The sequence below is a fragment of the Hippopotamus amphibius genome, chromosome 9 (genome assembly GCF_030028045.1).
Source record: "Hippopotamus amphibius kiboko isolate mHipAmp2 chromosome 9, mHipAmp2.hap2, whole genome shotgun sequence".
NCBI lineage: Eukaryota > Metazoa > Chordata > Mammalia > Artiodactyla > Hippopotamidae > Hippopotamus > Hippopotamus amphibius.
In genome coordinates this window covers 3567995-3584285 of record NC_080194.1, presented here as the reverse complement: position 1 = coordinate 3584285, position 16291 = coordinate 3567995, and the positions used below count along the sequence as shown (strand labels likewise).

At 55.4% G+C, this 16291-nt stretch overlaps 1 pseudogene; it reads left to right on the top strand.

Annotated features, from left to right (window-relative positions):
* LOC130860246 (coiled-coil domain-containing protein 66-like) overlaps window positions 1–15948 on the top strand; it is a 35381-nt pseudogene extending 19433 nt beyond the window's left edge.
* The last annotated feature ends 343 nt before the right edge of the window (window positions 15949–16291 follow it).

Here is a 16291-nt window from a genome sequence, read left to right as displayed (position 1 = left end):
TTCTCCCCTTATGGTTGTTGAGTTAATTCAATTAAAATTAGATGGGACTCTGAGTGGTCTTCTCACTGGGAGGTTTCGAACAGGTGGCCCACAGGGTGGATTCAGCCAGCATCGTTTAAAATTCTATGTAACTAGCTTTCAGCATTTTTAAAAGGGGAGATTCCATGGAAGAATGAACCCCATTTTCTGACTTCTCTTCCATAGCAGAAGAGTTGCCCCTGCCTCCCTCCTGGACCCAACTCTGACAATAATTCCATTGCTTACAGCTGAATGGTGGCCACTTCTTACAAATAGGGCAAACATTATCCTTTTTCCTACAGCTTCTACCCGGCCCACCTCTCTCATTTACACAAAATCTCTGCTGGGCTCCTGTGAGCACTGACATTGTCGGTCCCTGATTTATCTAAAGCCTTATTTTACTGGTGGACACACACGCCCTGCTAGGGGGTTGTGCAAGATTGCATTTCGTGACAAAGTTTGGACCAAGGCTAGGACCAAGGTCCCGGGGTCCTCACTCCACTCCTCCATCTGCCTTAGGTTCTCCACGCATCCTTCCTTGTACAGTGGAATCAGCCCGCGCACACCCTACACGTGCCTGGAATCTCCGTTTTGGATTTTCCTTAAGCTTCTTTTGCTACAAGGTTGGGATCTTTCAGAGCCTCCTAAGTTTCCACCAGGTCCTCCCATCCCCGCCCCCGAAGAGATCCTCGGTGCCCCCGAGTGCGGGACCCAGAGCCACATCCATCACGAACACTGGGCTGTCAGCACGGCCACGTGCCCCTCTCAAAGGCCCAAGTCCAGAACGGATTTATCCCAGGGGGAACCTTGTTCTGCTTTTATGTCTTCAATTCATTAGATTTTCTGTCAGCGGCATAAATCAGGGCTGGACCCTCTTCTCACACACTCGGGAATGGGGAAGACACGCAGAGAACAGATAGAAAACGCATGGAGGGCTGGACGTGGTGGACAGTGATTTTACCACCCCTATATTTATTCGTTTGGGTTTTTTTTCTTTAACCAAAAAAGGATCACGTAAAGAGATTGTTGGGGACACAGGCAGAGGGAGAGGATGGATGGGGAGGCTGAGGCTGAAAGTGTTGTTTTCCCCACAATTTTATCAGATCGCCCCTAATTTCCCCCGATTCCATAGTCAAAAAATTTTCCCTTTTATTCTGCCATTGCATGCCTAAGGGAGTTATCGTCACAAAAAATAAACCAAATCATGTTAGATTCTTCAATATCTCCCTATTTCAGTTAGTACAAACTCCAAACTTCCTACTAGGGTCCCCTAGTCTCCCGTGGTCTGTCTCCTTCCTTCTCTGCCATCTCCCTCTGCTTGATAAGCTGCAGAAACGCTTTTAATCATTTGCTTATTCATTCAGTCACTCCACAAATGCTTCATAAGCACCTGCTGGGGGCCAGATAATTGTTTAAGCCCTCGGAATGCAGTAAGGAACAGACACACATTCCTGTTCTCCTAGAGCTTACATTTTAGTGGGAGAGAGGCGATATTACAAATAAACAAACGTATATAATAGGTCCGATTGTGATAAGTGCTATTAAAAAAGAAAGCAGAGTAAGAGATGGGGTGGCCCCAGAAGACCTCTTTGAGGCAATGTCATTTAGGCAGAGACCAGAGTAAAGTGAGGGAGTAAGACACTGGGATAAAAGGAGAGAGAGTGGTCCAGGGAGAGATAACAGCAAGTGCAAAGGCCCTGGGGTGGGAGTGTACAGTGTGCTCAAACAAGTGCAAGAAGGCTCATGTGGCAGCCAAGGGTGGGATAGCAGTGAATTTGGAAGAGGTGGCCAGAAGCCAGCTCAGGCAGCTCATGCCTGCAGGCCATGACAGGGACTTGGATGCATTCTGAGAGTGGTGGAAGCTCTGAGGGTTTAAGCCTGCGAGTGGCATGCTCATCTGCCCTAAAAGGGTCATTCTGTATCCTATCCTCCTGTGGGATAGATCTTGGGAAGGCCCAAGTGGGTGCTGGGAGCAATGCAGGTGGGGGCCTGAGCTGAGGCAAGGAGAGCCTGGAGAGGGAGAGTGGGTGGGGGAGTCTTGGCCTCAGGACAGCGGAGAATGAAGCTTTATGCCGTAGAGGCTGGGCTGGGGTGCTCGCTGGGACGTTACATTCACGCTACATCTTTATATTATGACCACCTCCATTAAGCCATTCCGCTGTCTAGAAGCCTCCCTGAGCTCGGAATCTCGGATCATCCTCTGCTTCTACTTCCCACGTTGTTTTGCGCATCTGAAAAAGTATTAAGTTCATGCCGTTGCGAAGCGAGACTAGAAGGAAGAAATACTTTCCTAAAGGTGGCGAATGGAAAGGTGGGAATGTGGTTCCGCATGTCCCCAAGCTCATCCCCATGTCAGGGCCTTTGAAGCCAACACTGCTGCTAGAATGTGGGTCCCCTCCCCCCGGCACCTTCACCTTTCACCCTGGACCTCACCCGTCCGTCGTTTACAGCAGGGGTGTGTCCCCCCAGATGCATATGTTGAAGCCCTAACCGCTAATGTGATTGTATTTGGGGATAAGTCTTTCAGGAGGGAATTAAGGTTCAGTGAGCTCATAGGATGGGAGCCTAGTCTGATAGGCTAGGTGGCCTTAGAAGAAGAGGAAGAAAGAGGGGACTCTCTCTCTCCACCCATGTGCAAACACACATGGGTGCAAACACATGGGTGGAGAGAGGCCTTTCTGTGTGAGGACACAGGGAAAAGGGAGCCAGCTGCAAGCCAGGAAGCGAGCTCTCACCAGGAAACAAATCGACCAACACCTTGATCTTGGACTTCCCAGCCTCTAGAAACATGAGAAATAAATTGTTTAAACCATGTAGTGTACGGTATTTTGCGAGGGCAGTCCGAGCTGAGACAAGGGGTCTCCCAACTCTTCTGATCACGTGCCTCTCCCCAGCAGTAGTAACGTGGCACACAGCCCCCACTGCATGTAGAGCTACTTATGAATTTCATGTATATACCGTATAGTCTATCATCGGCCTGTATATATAATCAGAGAAAATGTTAGTTTCTTATTTTAAAATTGAGAAATGAAAAGAAATAGAATTTCTACTCTTTTCTTCATGTCATCCGCTGGACTCTCCACTTGGGAGACATTATTTTAGAACATTTTCAACCTCTGTCTTCCAGGAAAGGTCTACAGCGCACTCATTCATTCATTCACTGGACAAATATTCATAAAGGGCTCCCTAGGGACCCAGTAGATGTGTATGCACCAGATAGACGCGGCTGTGCTCTTGAAGGTGACAGTCCAGTCTTGGTAGGCCTTCCTGTAAGGCAACCTCCTCTGTAATTAACTGTAATTAATTAAGGGTTTAGTCACCTGTTTAGAAGACATCTATCTTTCCTACCAGAGGACCGAGGAGGCCAGAGGTGAGCCTGTCCTCATTTACTGTTGCATCTTCAGTGCCTGGCATGTAGTACGCACGCAATAAAAAGTGAACGGATGAGAGATGAATGGCAAATGGATGAATGGGTGAATGAATAAAAAGTGAATGGCAGAGTTCACTCTCCCTTTTCTCCCTTTTCCTCAGGTCAAACTTGCCATGAAAAGCTGTTGAAGTAGCTCAGGGGCAGGCGCGCTGGCCGCAGGGTGGGGGCAAGAGGGAGAGATTTGCGAGCAGGGCCAGGTTAGCGTTGGTTTTATTACATCCCATTAAGCATCTGGTCATGATTATAATAAGCACATGAGTTATGGCGAGTGACATGTGTTTCTTGAAAAAAAAAAAAAAAAGAAAGAAAAGGAGAGAGGAGGAGGAGGAGAAGAAACCCAGCAAGCCCCCAGAGGTGGCCTGGCTGGCTGGGGCGGGCTGGGAGTGGGCCTGCTCTGCCCTGTGCCTTTTAACCCCCTCACACCCTGGGCGGGGCGTGTGGGGAGAGAGGGACTCCTGGCGGCTCCCCGGAGGATCTTCCTGGCCCACTTGTCTAAGCCATCGGAGGACAGGGATGTGGTCCGTTCAGCTTGGAGGCCCCAGTATCTGGGACAAGGCCTGGCCTAGAGCAGACGTTTGGAGTGTGTAGGAGGGAAGGAGAAGGGAGGAGCGAGGGGTGGGGGAGAGGAAGGAGAAGAGAAAGGCAAGAATGAAGGAAGAGAGGAGAAAGGAAGAGAGGTTGGGGCTTCTCACTGAACTTTCATTCAACCATTCATTCATTCATTCATTCAACAACCAGGATCTTTCCATTGCACACAGCGTGGTGTAGCAGGTGAGGCCTGGGCTGAGGTCAGAACACCTGGGTTGCTCCCTGGGCTTTATCAGGCACAGCCTGTGTGGCCTTGGGTGAGTTCCTTCCCTTCTCTGTGTTCACTTGTAAAAGGAGGTGGTCACTCAAGTCTCTCCCACGTCTGACTTCATGGGGTCTACAAATCTCTGGTGGGAAGGGGCAGAGAGATGGCTGCCTCCTGCCTCAGCATTGGGAGGTCCACGCCCAGCCCTCAATTGGAAGGGTCCTAAGAGATCATCTAATCTCCTTCCTGCTCACCCATTTCACAGGTGTGAAAACGGAGGCCTGGGTATTTATGCTGCCTAATGATGAACTCTCCAATTCTCTTCCACTCCCTTTCTCTCCTCCTCCTCCTCCCAAGGTCAAAGGGGATTATAACCACTCAAAGACGCAGTCTTCTGTGACCAAGGAGATCTCCACATCTGGGCAGCAGCAGAAGACAAGACCCCTGCGTGGGGACGTTCCACCTCACCCTGACAGCCAGGCCGTGGCTCTTGGCTCCAGGAACAGACCTTGGGGGCTGCAGATGGAGGGTGTGGGAACAGGCAACGTCGGCCACCAGACCCTTGGGTGTCAGGAAGCGGGAGGCCCCATCTCTGAAAATGTGCCCACGAGCCAGATCACCTTGAGAATCAGTCTTTACCTCCCTCACGTGGTTTCACACCCTCTTTCCAGATGAGGAGATGAGGTTTGTTCAAAAACTCACAGCCGTGGGTGGTGCAGCCAGGCTGGGATACAGGTCTGTCTGACTCCAAAGCCCGTGCTGTGTCTTCCTCCCTACGGCCTCTACCTCTGCAGGGTGCAGCCCTGGCCTGGCCTCTGCCAGCAGGACCGTGGGCACGTCAGGTCACCTCCCTGACACGCGGGGTCCTCACCCGGAGGATGGGACCACCCTCGGAGAGCTGACAGGAGGGATCATCAGAGCAGCAGCCTGCCCGGAGCTGGGGGGCCGGGGGGCGGGGGCGGGGGCTGGACCAGATGAGAGCTGCCCAGTCTTTTTCCCAAGGAGGGCCGCTTTTATTATCCTGTGTCTTAAAAGAGCTTATCTCCTGAACAAACTTTGTTTTAAAGTAATAATTTACTTCCCCCTCCTTCTTATCTCTCAGACACGCCTGTGGCCATCCTCTGAGATGACTGCTGTGTCCACACTGGGCTGCTGGAACTCTCATCACCCCCAAGACAGAACATTCTCTGTCCAGGCAGGATTCCCCTAGCAGGGGCTGTAAGGGCCTTGCAATTGCCAGGATAATGGGATGACACCCATCCCATTACCTCTCAGAGGACTCCAGGTCTAGAGCCCTGGGGAGGGGATGGTGATACGAAACGCAGCTCTGGGCCTTCACTGTGCTCACCTGCTGAGCCTACATGCTTTCAGAAGTCTCCATGCCCTACCTCGCAGCTTCTGCTACTTTGTTCTCATTCTTGCACGGGAGGAAATAAGACTCAGAGGATTTACCAGCCCCCAAGGTCAAGAGCTGGGATGTGGAGAGTCAGGGCTCCAGCCCTGTCTGACTCCAGAGGGACCCCTCTGAATCCCAGCACTAAGTTTCCTTCCTGTGCCAGAGTCTAGAATTCTGTGACTGGGGTGGAGGACGGGGTCCAGGGCAGCGTGGGCCTTGCCTGGAGGGCAGAGGACACTGGACACGAACTGCTGCGCCCAGACCTGCAGGGCAGCAACGCAAAGGGCCCACAAAGCCTGGTGTGATTTGGCCGAGGATTTGGGCAAAGATGAGTCTCTGGTGCCCCGCGGCAGAGTCAGGCAGCCAGGAGACCCCTGAGCCGAGCGGCTCCCCATTTGGTGCCTCCATTTCCCCTGGTATAGTGCACGGACACTAATGCTCCATAGGGCTGTTGCAAGGCTGCCAAGAGACAGCAGAGGCCCAAACGCCCAGCGAGCAAGGCCCGTGACTAAGACGGATCGCCCACGGGCAGCAGGCCTTCTCTGTGCGCTGCCAGGTGGGGGCTGGAGAGGAGGCTGGAGGAGGACCGCGTGCTGGGGGCCTGTCCTGAGACCTGGGGCTGCTCTGCAGAGTGATGGCCGCGGGGGGATGACCCTGCAGATAAATAAGAACCGTCCGCGTGAGCCCGGGCTCATCTTCACGCTAAGCAGAGAGGCCTGGGGCTGGACTTGAAAGCGGCCAGCGGAGATGGATGGGCTGCTGCCGGGGCGGGGGCGGCTGGGCGTGGGGGATGAGGGATGAGGTGCCGGGGCCCTCAGTCACCGCCAGCCAGAGAGGCCGGCCCCTGTCCAGCCGCCGGGACGTGTGCGGGGGCCGGCCCCTCCCGCCGCCCTGCCCGGGGATTTATGGCTTCGTTAAGGCCTGGAGAGGGGCTGAGGCCAGGCCTGCGGTGGGAGGGTTTGATGTCAGCCTGGCTGCCCTGCTGGATTTCCGCCCTGCGCAATCCAGGGGAAAACAGGCCGGGCCCCGCGGGGCAGCGGTGACTCAGGGTCACGCACAGAGGGGTGCGGGGCCTGCCCCCTTCCTTATGTCGGCTGGCCCCGGGGACTTCTGGGTAGAGGGGCCTGGGAGCCTCCAGGTGCCCTGTCCTCAGCCAGTTTTTGCCTCCGTGCTTTTCCAGCCTCCTTGCCTTTCTCCACGCGGGTCCCTCTGCCTGGAGCGGCGGGTGCCCCGGGGAAGTCTCACCTGCCTTGCAGCTTTGGCATCGGAGCCACCGGCAGTTGGGAGGCTTGCTTTGGCCCCTCCTCGTCCTTATCAACCTCTTCCACAATCATTTGGTATCTGTCCCCCGATGACCATGCGCTTGAGGGCAGGGAGCCCACTTTCTTCATCTTGACACCCTGGCGTTTACTCTGTGGTATAAATGACCATTCACCGAGCTCTTCCCGTGTGCCAGAAGCTGGGCTGAGTTCTCCTGTTTTACTATTTACTGTGTTCACTCATTTCACAAACACAGAAACTGAGGCTCAGAGAATCATTAGCCAGGAGTCTGTCTGATTCCAAAACACATGTGCTGGCCTGTTGAGTTAAGCGCCAGCCTGGGGGCAACAACATGCGACAAGTTTTCTTTTTCCTCTGGGTCCGTCACCCGGTGCCTACCCTTTGCCTTTGCACAAGAATGTGGCCTCGGGGCTTCCTAGGTGGCGCAGTGGTTAGGAATCCGCCTGCCAATGCAGAGGTCATGGGTTCGATCCCAGCTCCAGGAAGATCCCACAGGCCGCGGAGCAACTAAGCCCGTGTGCCCAAAAAAAAAAGAATGTGGCTTCACCTGTTGATGCCCAGAGCAGTCCTGTGAGGTCCGTGCTACTGTGATCATCCCATTTTACAGGGTGAAAAAACTGAGGTCCAGAGAGGGGACACGCCTGCCAGGGTCACAGCCAGCGGGTGGCTGAGCCAGCACTTTCAAAGTGGATGTCCCACCCTCTCCCCACAGCACCTCAGCTATTCCCACACCTCATCCCTCTCAGGCCCATCTCAGCTCAGAAGGGCCGACCTGAGATGCTGAGACTCTGCAGGTGGACTCTTGGCCCTGGCACTGGGCATCGGAGGAAACTCCCCAAAGCCCAGGTCCTCGCTCACACGCCCCACCCTGGAAAGGATCTTTCCCTTTGGTAGAATAAAGCCCCTGGCCGCCCGCCAGCCTGGACTCTCCCGAGCCCTGGATGCTGCCAGAGAGCCCTGACCTCCTGCCCACCTACAGCCCTCCCTGGGCTGGGGGTGGAGGTGCCCTCCCCATCCCCCTTCCTGTGCAGCCCTGCAGCTCCAGAGTCGGCACAGCTGTGAGGAAGCAGCCTTCTCCCACCACCTCGGCCTTCCTGGCGGGGGCTCCGCTTCTAACAGGGGTGTGGATGATGGCCCATCGAGGCTGTCTGGAGAGGAGCGGGAGCACTGGGAGCTGGTCCCCTCTCCAGCTCTGCCTCTTCCCACTCCACAGCCTTGCAGCCTAGCTGCTTGCTGGCTCTCTTAATCATCTATTTTAGGCCCAGATGTTTAACAAATTGGGATTCTCAACACCTGTCCCAAAGGATCAGTCAAGTTCCCCATTCACTCGCTTTTTTGGGAGGGAAGGGAAGGTTTGAGGAGGAAACTGACAAGCCTGCATCCTCTTTGGGGCAGGAGCGCAGTTAGAACTTGGGCTTGCAAAGATTTTCTGCCTCTTGGGACTTCCCTGCTGGTGCAGTGGTTAAGAATCCGCCTGCTAATGGAGGGGACATGGGTTCGAGGTCTGGTCTGGGAGGATTCCACAGGCCACGGAGCAACGAAGCCCGTGCGCCACAACAACTGAGCCTGTGCTCTAGAGCCTGCGAGCCACAACTACTGAGCCCGTGTGCCACAACTACTGAAGCCTGTGCACCTAGAGCCTGTGCTCCGCACTGAGAATCCCAGCTACCACAGCGAAGAGTAGTCCCCGCTCTCCGCAGCTACAGAAAGCCCACGTGCAGCAACGAAGACCAAATGCAGCCAAAAATAAATAAACAAATTCATTTAAAAAAAAGAGAGATTTTCTGCCTCTGTCACTCATTCAATCACTCACTCATTCATTCACCCATCCACCTACTGTGTGCAGGGCACTGCTCATTGAACACCTACTATGTGTGAGGCACTGTTCTAAGCACTGAGACACCATCATGGACAAAACAGAAAAATGTCTTGTTTTCATGGAGTGCCAGTCGGGTGGGAAAGACAGACATTAGACAGACTTTCAGAGAATAATTCATTCATGCTGTGATAAATCACTTCCCTACAGCTCTGCTTCAATATCACCTCCTCAGAGAGACTCTCCCTGACCCTTGTTTCTAAAATACCCTCCTGTCAATCTCCATCCCCTTTCTTGATGATTTAAAAGCAGTATGAGCATTTGGTGTTATGTATTTCTTTGTTTGTTTTCCATCTCCCCCGCTAGAATGTAAACACCATGAGAGTGGAGATGGCAACGATTTTGTGCTCAATCTCCAGCACGTGGCATGTAGTAGATGCTCAATAAATTCCTATAGGATGAGAAACGAATGCATGAATGAAGGCAGAGGAACTGCAACATGTGCAGAGTCCACGATGCCTGAGAGAAGCCAGAAGGCCCCGTTGATGTTCCCATAGAGGACAGTCATGGGCAGCTGCCGTGAGGGCACACAGTGGCGGTGGGGCATTTTCCTGCAAGTCTTTGGTGGCACCACAGGGCCTCTGGATCCTTGGATTAAACCCTGGATCTCCCACTGCCTATAGGATTGATCTCGGGCAAGTATTAACCTTCCTTATCCTCAGTTTCTTCATCTGTAAAATGGGGATGAATATAGCATCTACCTAGTTGGGTTACTGTGAAGACACATGGAATGACAGCTGTGAGTTTATTTGGACAGATTCTGACCCATAATGAGAGTTTAATAAACGTTGGCTGGACTTCCCTGGTGGTCCAGTGGTTGAGACTCCATGCTTCCACTGCAAGGGGGCATGGATTTGATCCCTGGTCGGGGAACTAAGCTCCCACATGCTGCACGGCGTGGCCAAAACTAAAATAAAATAAAATTAGTCTAATACATGCTGGCTATTGTAGTCCAGTGCTATCTCCCACAGAAAATTGGGCTAAGGTGGTTGGGATGTTAAAGAAGCGGTTCCTGGTTGGCATGGATATAGGAATAATGGGGTGGAAAGTTAGAAGTACTGAGACTTAGGTCATCTCCAGCCTCTCCCTTGAACGAATCATCCACTTCTCAGCCTCAGTGTCCCCATCTGTTCCAGGAGACGTCAGCCAGCTTCTCTCTGCGGCTGGTTCCCTCCCCCAGCCCCTTCCCAGCCAAGCTGCCTGGTCCCTGAGGCCTTCACTTCCCGTCAGAGACCTCAGGGCCACGCAGAGCCAGGCCTTCACCTCCTGCATGAACATTTCGCACCTTCCCCCAGCCCAGATGTCCTGGAGTCTTGCCTCTCCAGCTCTCCTCTCCCTGGGCCTACTCTCTGTCCCCGCCGGCTCCTAGCCAGAAAGTCCGGGGCCCCTCCCCGTGCCCTCAGCGCCTGTTGCAGGGGCTGCTCTGCCCTGAAAAGCCTCCAGGACCCCCAGCACCCCACATTCCTTCACTGCCACCCACCTATGCCCCCTGCACCTATGCTCCAGGTGTGGGCACGACTTTTAGGAGGGTTGACTCACAGTAAGGGCTGGTTGGAAGGGTCCCCCACCTTCTACCACAGGGTAGACATGCCCTAGATAAGCACACACCTACACACACACACACACACACACACACACACACACACACACACACGGCCTCAGGAGGGCTGCAAAAGCTTTCCTTCCCCCGAGACAGACAGCGAGTTTCAGAAACTCAGGACAGCGGGAAAGGGGTGGCCGGGGGGGGGCGGGCTCTGGCACTGGGCCCAGAACTGTGGTTTCTGGTGCTGCCTCCGCCTTGGGGTTGCAGGGAAGCTGGGGGAGGGGGCAGGGGAGGAAGCGCTGAGTCTGCAGCTAAGCAGTGACTGGAGAAGTTCACAGGGCAGAGGTGGCCCTGGGATCTGTCAGGGAATGAGGTGACCCAGCATCTCCTGGTTTGGGGACCCTGAGGAAGTCACCATCCTTCTCTAGGCCTATTCCGTCCTCTGCGAAATGTCAGTTCCAGACAGTAGGCAGCATGGAGCCAGGCAAAGATGAGGCAGGCCCCAGGTCCCCATCACAGCCCAGGCCTGCCAGGGCCATGTGGCTGCAGGAGAAGGTTGCATCTTGCTGGGCCTTCCTCTCTTCATTCAGGAAATGCGGATAACAACCCTCACCTTGCAGCATGGCCATGAGGTTAACTGGTGTATGGGAAGCATCTCTTGCAGTGCCTGGAAAACACATTCATTCCTTGGGGAAGCCTGACCCCAAGGTGAGATCCAGGCCCCACTGATAGGACCTTCCTTTACAGACTCTGTCCTTGACAGCCCCGATTGCTGTCTGTAACTATATATGTATTTATGTGACGATTGGATGAACACCCTTCCTCCCTACTAGATTATAAACCTCTTGAAGGCAGGGACCTGAGTGTGGCACACAGTTAGGGCTTTTATTAGAGCCAGTCAGGAAATCAGAACTCTTGCAGTTATTTCAACAGAAGGAATTGAATACAGGGCACTCATTTTGAAGGGGTTAGAAGAGCTGAAAGCCTTTATGGGATGATGGGACAACTCAGGGACAAGTAACAGCAGGAGGCAGCAACATCCCTGGGACTAGAGGGACCCAGGAGTGAGGACACCAGAGCCCAGGAGCCAGGACTGGGGAGGGACGCTGGAACCACAGTTAGGCAGGGGCTGCCCATAGAAGCTGGGACACAGAGGGAGGGCCTGTCCCCGGGACCTGGAGTCATAGGGGCGGCCCAGACACTGCCCAAGATGACAGCAGAAGATCCAGATGGGGAGGGGGAGGAGAACCCTGGCTCCTGCCCTCTAACCTCTAACCAGCTCTTCCCATTGGCCAAGGACAACAGGAAGCCAGTTGGCAAGAGAGCCTGGGAGATGTGGTTGGCCGGAGTCAATCCTGAGATGCAGAGAAGGATAAAAAAAGAGCAGGGGACAGATCTGAGTTGAACAGACACGTGACAGAGCCTCAGCTTCTTTATTCACTTAGGAATGCATATGTACGATCATATATATTCATATATACATGTGCACTGGGCACTATTCTAAGATCTTTACAAAGATGAACTCATTTAATAAGCATTTGTGTAAAGAATAAACAGTAGGCACTCAATAAATGCTGCCTGCCCTGTTGACAGGGCTGCTGTTGGCAGACAGGCTTGAAATGGCTCAGACGTTCAGTGGTTCTGGGATCTTCCTGTCTCACATTCCGGGACCTCCACCCCCACCCTGGCCTTCCTGGGCCCAGAGAGCCGGGACCCAAGCCCCCAGGCTCTCCCGGCTGAGCGCAGGGGAGGGAGGGCAGACGATGCGGGCCCTGGGGCCCCAGCCCCCGCGGAGCCCCTCCATCTCTGCCCGGGGCTCCGCGGGGAGCCGGCGCTCCCTTTCCGCGCCTGTCAGTCAAACCCGGCTGCTTGGAAGTTCAAGCGTGGCCAAAAGGAAGCAGATTTCAAAACACACCTCTGCCTGCCCCGCTTCCCTTTCCCGCCCCCTCACGGCTGTTGCTTCAGGCTCCCCGGGGGCTCCCTCGCCCCTGGCCTGTCCCTGGTGGAGCTGAAACCAGAAGGGTCTGGGGCAGAGGCCAGGGGTGGGCTGTGGGGAGGGGGCGGGGCGCGGCGCACCAACCTTGGTCTCCCGCCCATCTCGGGGCTGCTCTTGGTGGGTGGAAAAAAGCATCTGAGGCAGGTCAGGGGCCAAAGCCACCCTTCCTTGAGTGAGAAAGGGTGGCAAGAGGACAGGGGCCTGCCCCTGAAAGTCAGCGAGGCTGGGGGCGTGCTGGTTTCGTGTATTAGTCTATCCCTGCACTTGCACAAGCCTTGGCTTCTAGAGGGCCCTCCCTGAGTGTCTGCTGAGTAAATGAATGAATGGTGAATTCCCACCGAGCAGGCGCTGGCTTAACTTCCACACTGAAGTCAGGCCGGAGGGCCCCCCACTCCCAACCCACTGCCCTCCAAGAGCCAGTCTTCCTCTCAGCAGGGGCGTTTGGGTCGGAGCACTTGGACTTCACCCTGACGGTCGCCTCCCAGCTGTGTGACGCTGGACACGCCTCAGCTTCCCACACCTGTAACGGGGGGGGGGAGAGACAGCGTGCTGGAGGCCTGGATTGAACGAGTCCCTGAAAATGAATCCTGTCACAGGCCTCTGTGTGCAGCAGAAGACTTCCCAGACCCCCGGGGCCGCCGGAACGGGCTTGCACATCTTCCTGGGATGGTGTCCACAGTGGTAAGAGCACGGCCAAGGGCACTCACACAGAGCCGTTGCTTCTTGTAATTTCTCCACCGCGGCGGACGGAAGTGACGTGAAGCCATGCCCAGTCGCGGAGGCCGATTCTGGAAAGAACGCCTGGACGCAATGATGGGACTTTGCCTTTCCTGGTTGGTTTGTGAGGTTTTTACTCGTTTTCCCCCCTCGCGCTCCCTCCCCCGCGCAAAGCTCAAGCATAAATGCAGGGACAGCGGGACCACGCTGTTCCCTTTATCGCCGTGTTGGTTTCCACTTGGAAAATCTCTCTCCAGAAGGTGCCTGAAATTGTGAAGAAGTCAGTCAGTATATCGGTGATGTCTTTATCGTCAGGACACTTCCTGAGTTAGAAATAAAGGGCTCTGCTGAATGCAGTAGAATGACACGGGGGGGAAATGTTCCTTTCCCAGGAGGAAAGCCCTCCTTCTGTGGCCAGCGTGGGGGGAGGGGTGGCGGTGTGGGGGGGGGGCACACGCTCTGAAGCTCAGAGTGTCGTCTGAAGATTCTTCTGATAACTCAGCTTCCCTGAAGGCGAAGGAGAAGTGGAGTCGCAAGCAGCAAAGAGCAGGACCGGGGGTGTCCATCTCTGGCCCTCTCCTGGCCTTCTTCTGGGGCTCCTCGCCCCCAACAGCCCCAGCCTGACTCTCCCTGGGCCCCCCGGTCCTGTGAGTCACCTAACAACACGGGGCAGGCCCTTCCGCCTACAGAACTGAGGAGACAAACCCTGCCCTTCAGCCCTCTTCTCTTTTCCAGGCCCCACCAGGCTGTGCCCTCGTCCGCGTGGCCCCAACGCCCTGCCCCCACCTTATTGATCTTGTGAGTCTGAAGTCTGTCTGTGATTCACTAGAAGAGGCAGACAGAGAGGCGCCCTGGAAAGGCAAAGCCTTGGGCTCCCACAGATCTGGACTTGCATCTCCTTGGTCTCTTCGTTGCTGTGTGACCTTGAGCAAGTGACTTCACCTCTCTGTGCTTCAGTTTCCGCAGCAATGATGGAAACACCAGCACAGGGCCTGGTAGCTAAGGCTGCTGCTGATTCACTTCCCCATAGTCTTGTTATCACTGAGGAAGAAGCAAGCTGGGGGAGAAGGAGCCTACAGGGTATTGGCAACAGGAAGGGCAGAGCAACAGAAGTTCCCTCTCAAGGGGAAACAAAAGAAGGGGGATGCCGTTTCAGTGTACACCTACTGTGGGTCAGGCATACAGCAACCCTTATTCTATAGGCTCAGAGGGGTTAGGCTACTTGCCCAAGGTCACACAGCTCCCAGCTCATGCTTAGCTTATTCCATGCTTGCGAATACCTCCCCCAAAGCCACCCACACCTCCAGAGATAGAAGGACCCACGACGAGGTGGAGGAGAGGAAGGCCCTGGGTCAGAACCCTGCTGTGAAGTGGGGAGAGAAGGGGGAGAGGTGGGGTGGAGGCCCGCGCGGCAGCCGCCCTCCCTCTGGCGGGCCTTGTTGTACGTGATGGAAGCGTCCGCTTTCGCGTCTACCAACCACGTGCGGGGCCATGCCGCTCTTCCCTAAGGAAAAACCGCAGCTGTCCTGGGAACAGCTTGCTGACTCAGACACCTGAGGGGGCTCTGTTTCCCAGGGCCCCAGCACTTCCGGTTTCCCTTCTATTTCCTATGGATGGATTTGCCCTTACATCCCCACACCTGCCGCTTTGAGTCTCTGATATCCTGCTCCCCCGCGGCCATCTTGGTCCCTGTAAGGCCAAGGGCGTGGGGGTCCAGGACCCAGAAAGCAGGAAGCTGGGGGGAGGGAACCATCTGCACTGGGTGGGACTCCCATCGTTTGGGACCCCTGCTGGGGAGGAGGCGATTGGCTGGATGGGGAGGGAGCCCCACGCTCATAGCCCCTGATCTACCTAATCCTCAGGACCAGCCACGGGTCAGGCCGAGGGACCTGGGCTGCGGGCAGGGAGGGGAGGCTTGGGCCCCTGAGCCGAGGACAAGGGAAGGTTCTGGTCTCAGCCTCAGCACAGCCTTTTCACCCCAAGCACCCTGGGGAGGAACCCAAGACATCAAATGCGTTTGCCAGGAGTCCACCCAAATGCTGTGTCCCTTGAAGGAACGACGGGCCCTCTATGTGCCTTGTCTCTCCTGTGGGAAAAGGGCGAGGGGTGACACCCGGCCCTGCACACATTTTTGGGACTGTAGGATCCCCTCCGGCTCCGTGCTCCTCATCTTCCATCTAAAATATGGCTACATCCTGACTCCTCTCTCATCCGGCAACCAAGCTTTGTTTTCCAGGAAAGTTCCAGCTAATCTAAGGAAGTCACCCTGTGTTCACTACAGCGGTCCCGTCCTCCCTCCCCAGCCCTGGGACAAACCCGGCTCTACTGCCTCCAGCCCTTGGCAAGGTGTCTCCGGTTCCTCACACGTGTGATGCAATGACCGCCCCTTGTGCGCTGGGCTGCCCAGAATATGACCTGGGCTCCCACGGGCTCCGTCACCCCTCTCCCTGCCCAGTCATGCCCCGTGCTGACCAAGAGTCGAGCGAGCAACCTTTGGTTTCACACCTGGTCACCACGTTGCTGTGTGGCCTGGGGGACTGGACGTAACCCCACGTCGCTGTGCCTTGATTTTCCCATCTGAGCAATGAACGTGCCCCTCCCCTCCATCCACCCGCCTCTCCTATTGTCCAGGCGCTCAAGGACCCAGCACCCGGAGGGCTTCAGCGGCTGCAGCCTGGGGGCCTGGAAGCCTGTGGAGGGTGAGGAGGTGGGGGGAGGCTGCGGTGCTGCAGCCAGTCCCCCCCCCCCCGCCCCACCAACGCTCCCCACAGGCACATCTGCAGCCCCATCTGCAGCAGCCAGGCCCCACCCGCACACATGGTCCAGCAGCCAGACCTCCAGCACGCCCCCCGCCCCGCCCGGCTGCCTTTCCTGCCACCCCCGGATTTAGACCCATAATCTGCATATTTAGCAGTTCACCACGTTGCAGGCCAAACCATAAATCTTTCTCAGGCAGGGCCCTGGGAAAGAGTCCCCACACTTCCGCAGAGCCCCAAGGCCTGGCTTCTGAGACCCTGTTTCCTCCGTCTTCAGGCCCGGACGGGGTGTCAGCTCTGTCCTCAGGTGTCCCCTGGCGTCCAGGAGCCGAGCCAGGCAGCTAAGAAATCAGAATAATCAAAATGATTGGAGGAGGAATAAAAGGGAACTAAGAACAATTTCATTCCACCTTCAGGTCTCTGCGTGAGATGGACCAGGCAGTACCTTTCTCCCCCATTTGGCAGAGGGATAACCTGAGGCTCAG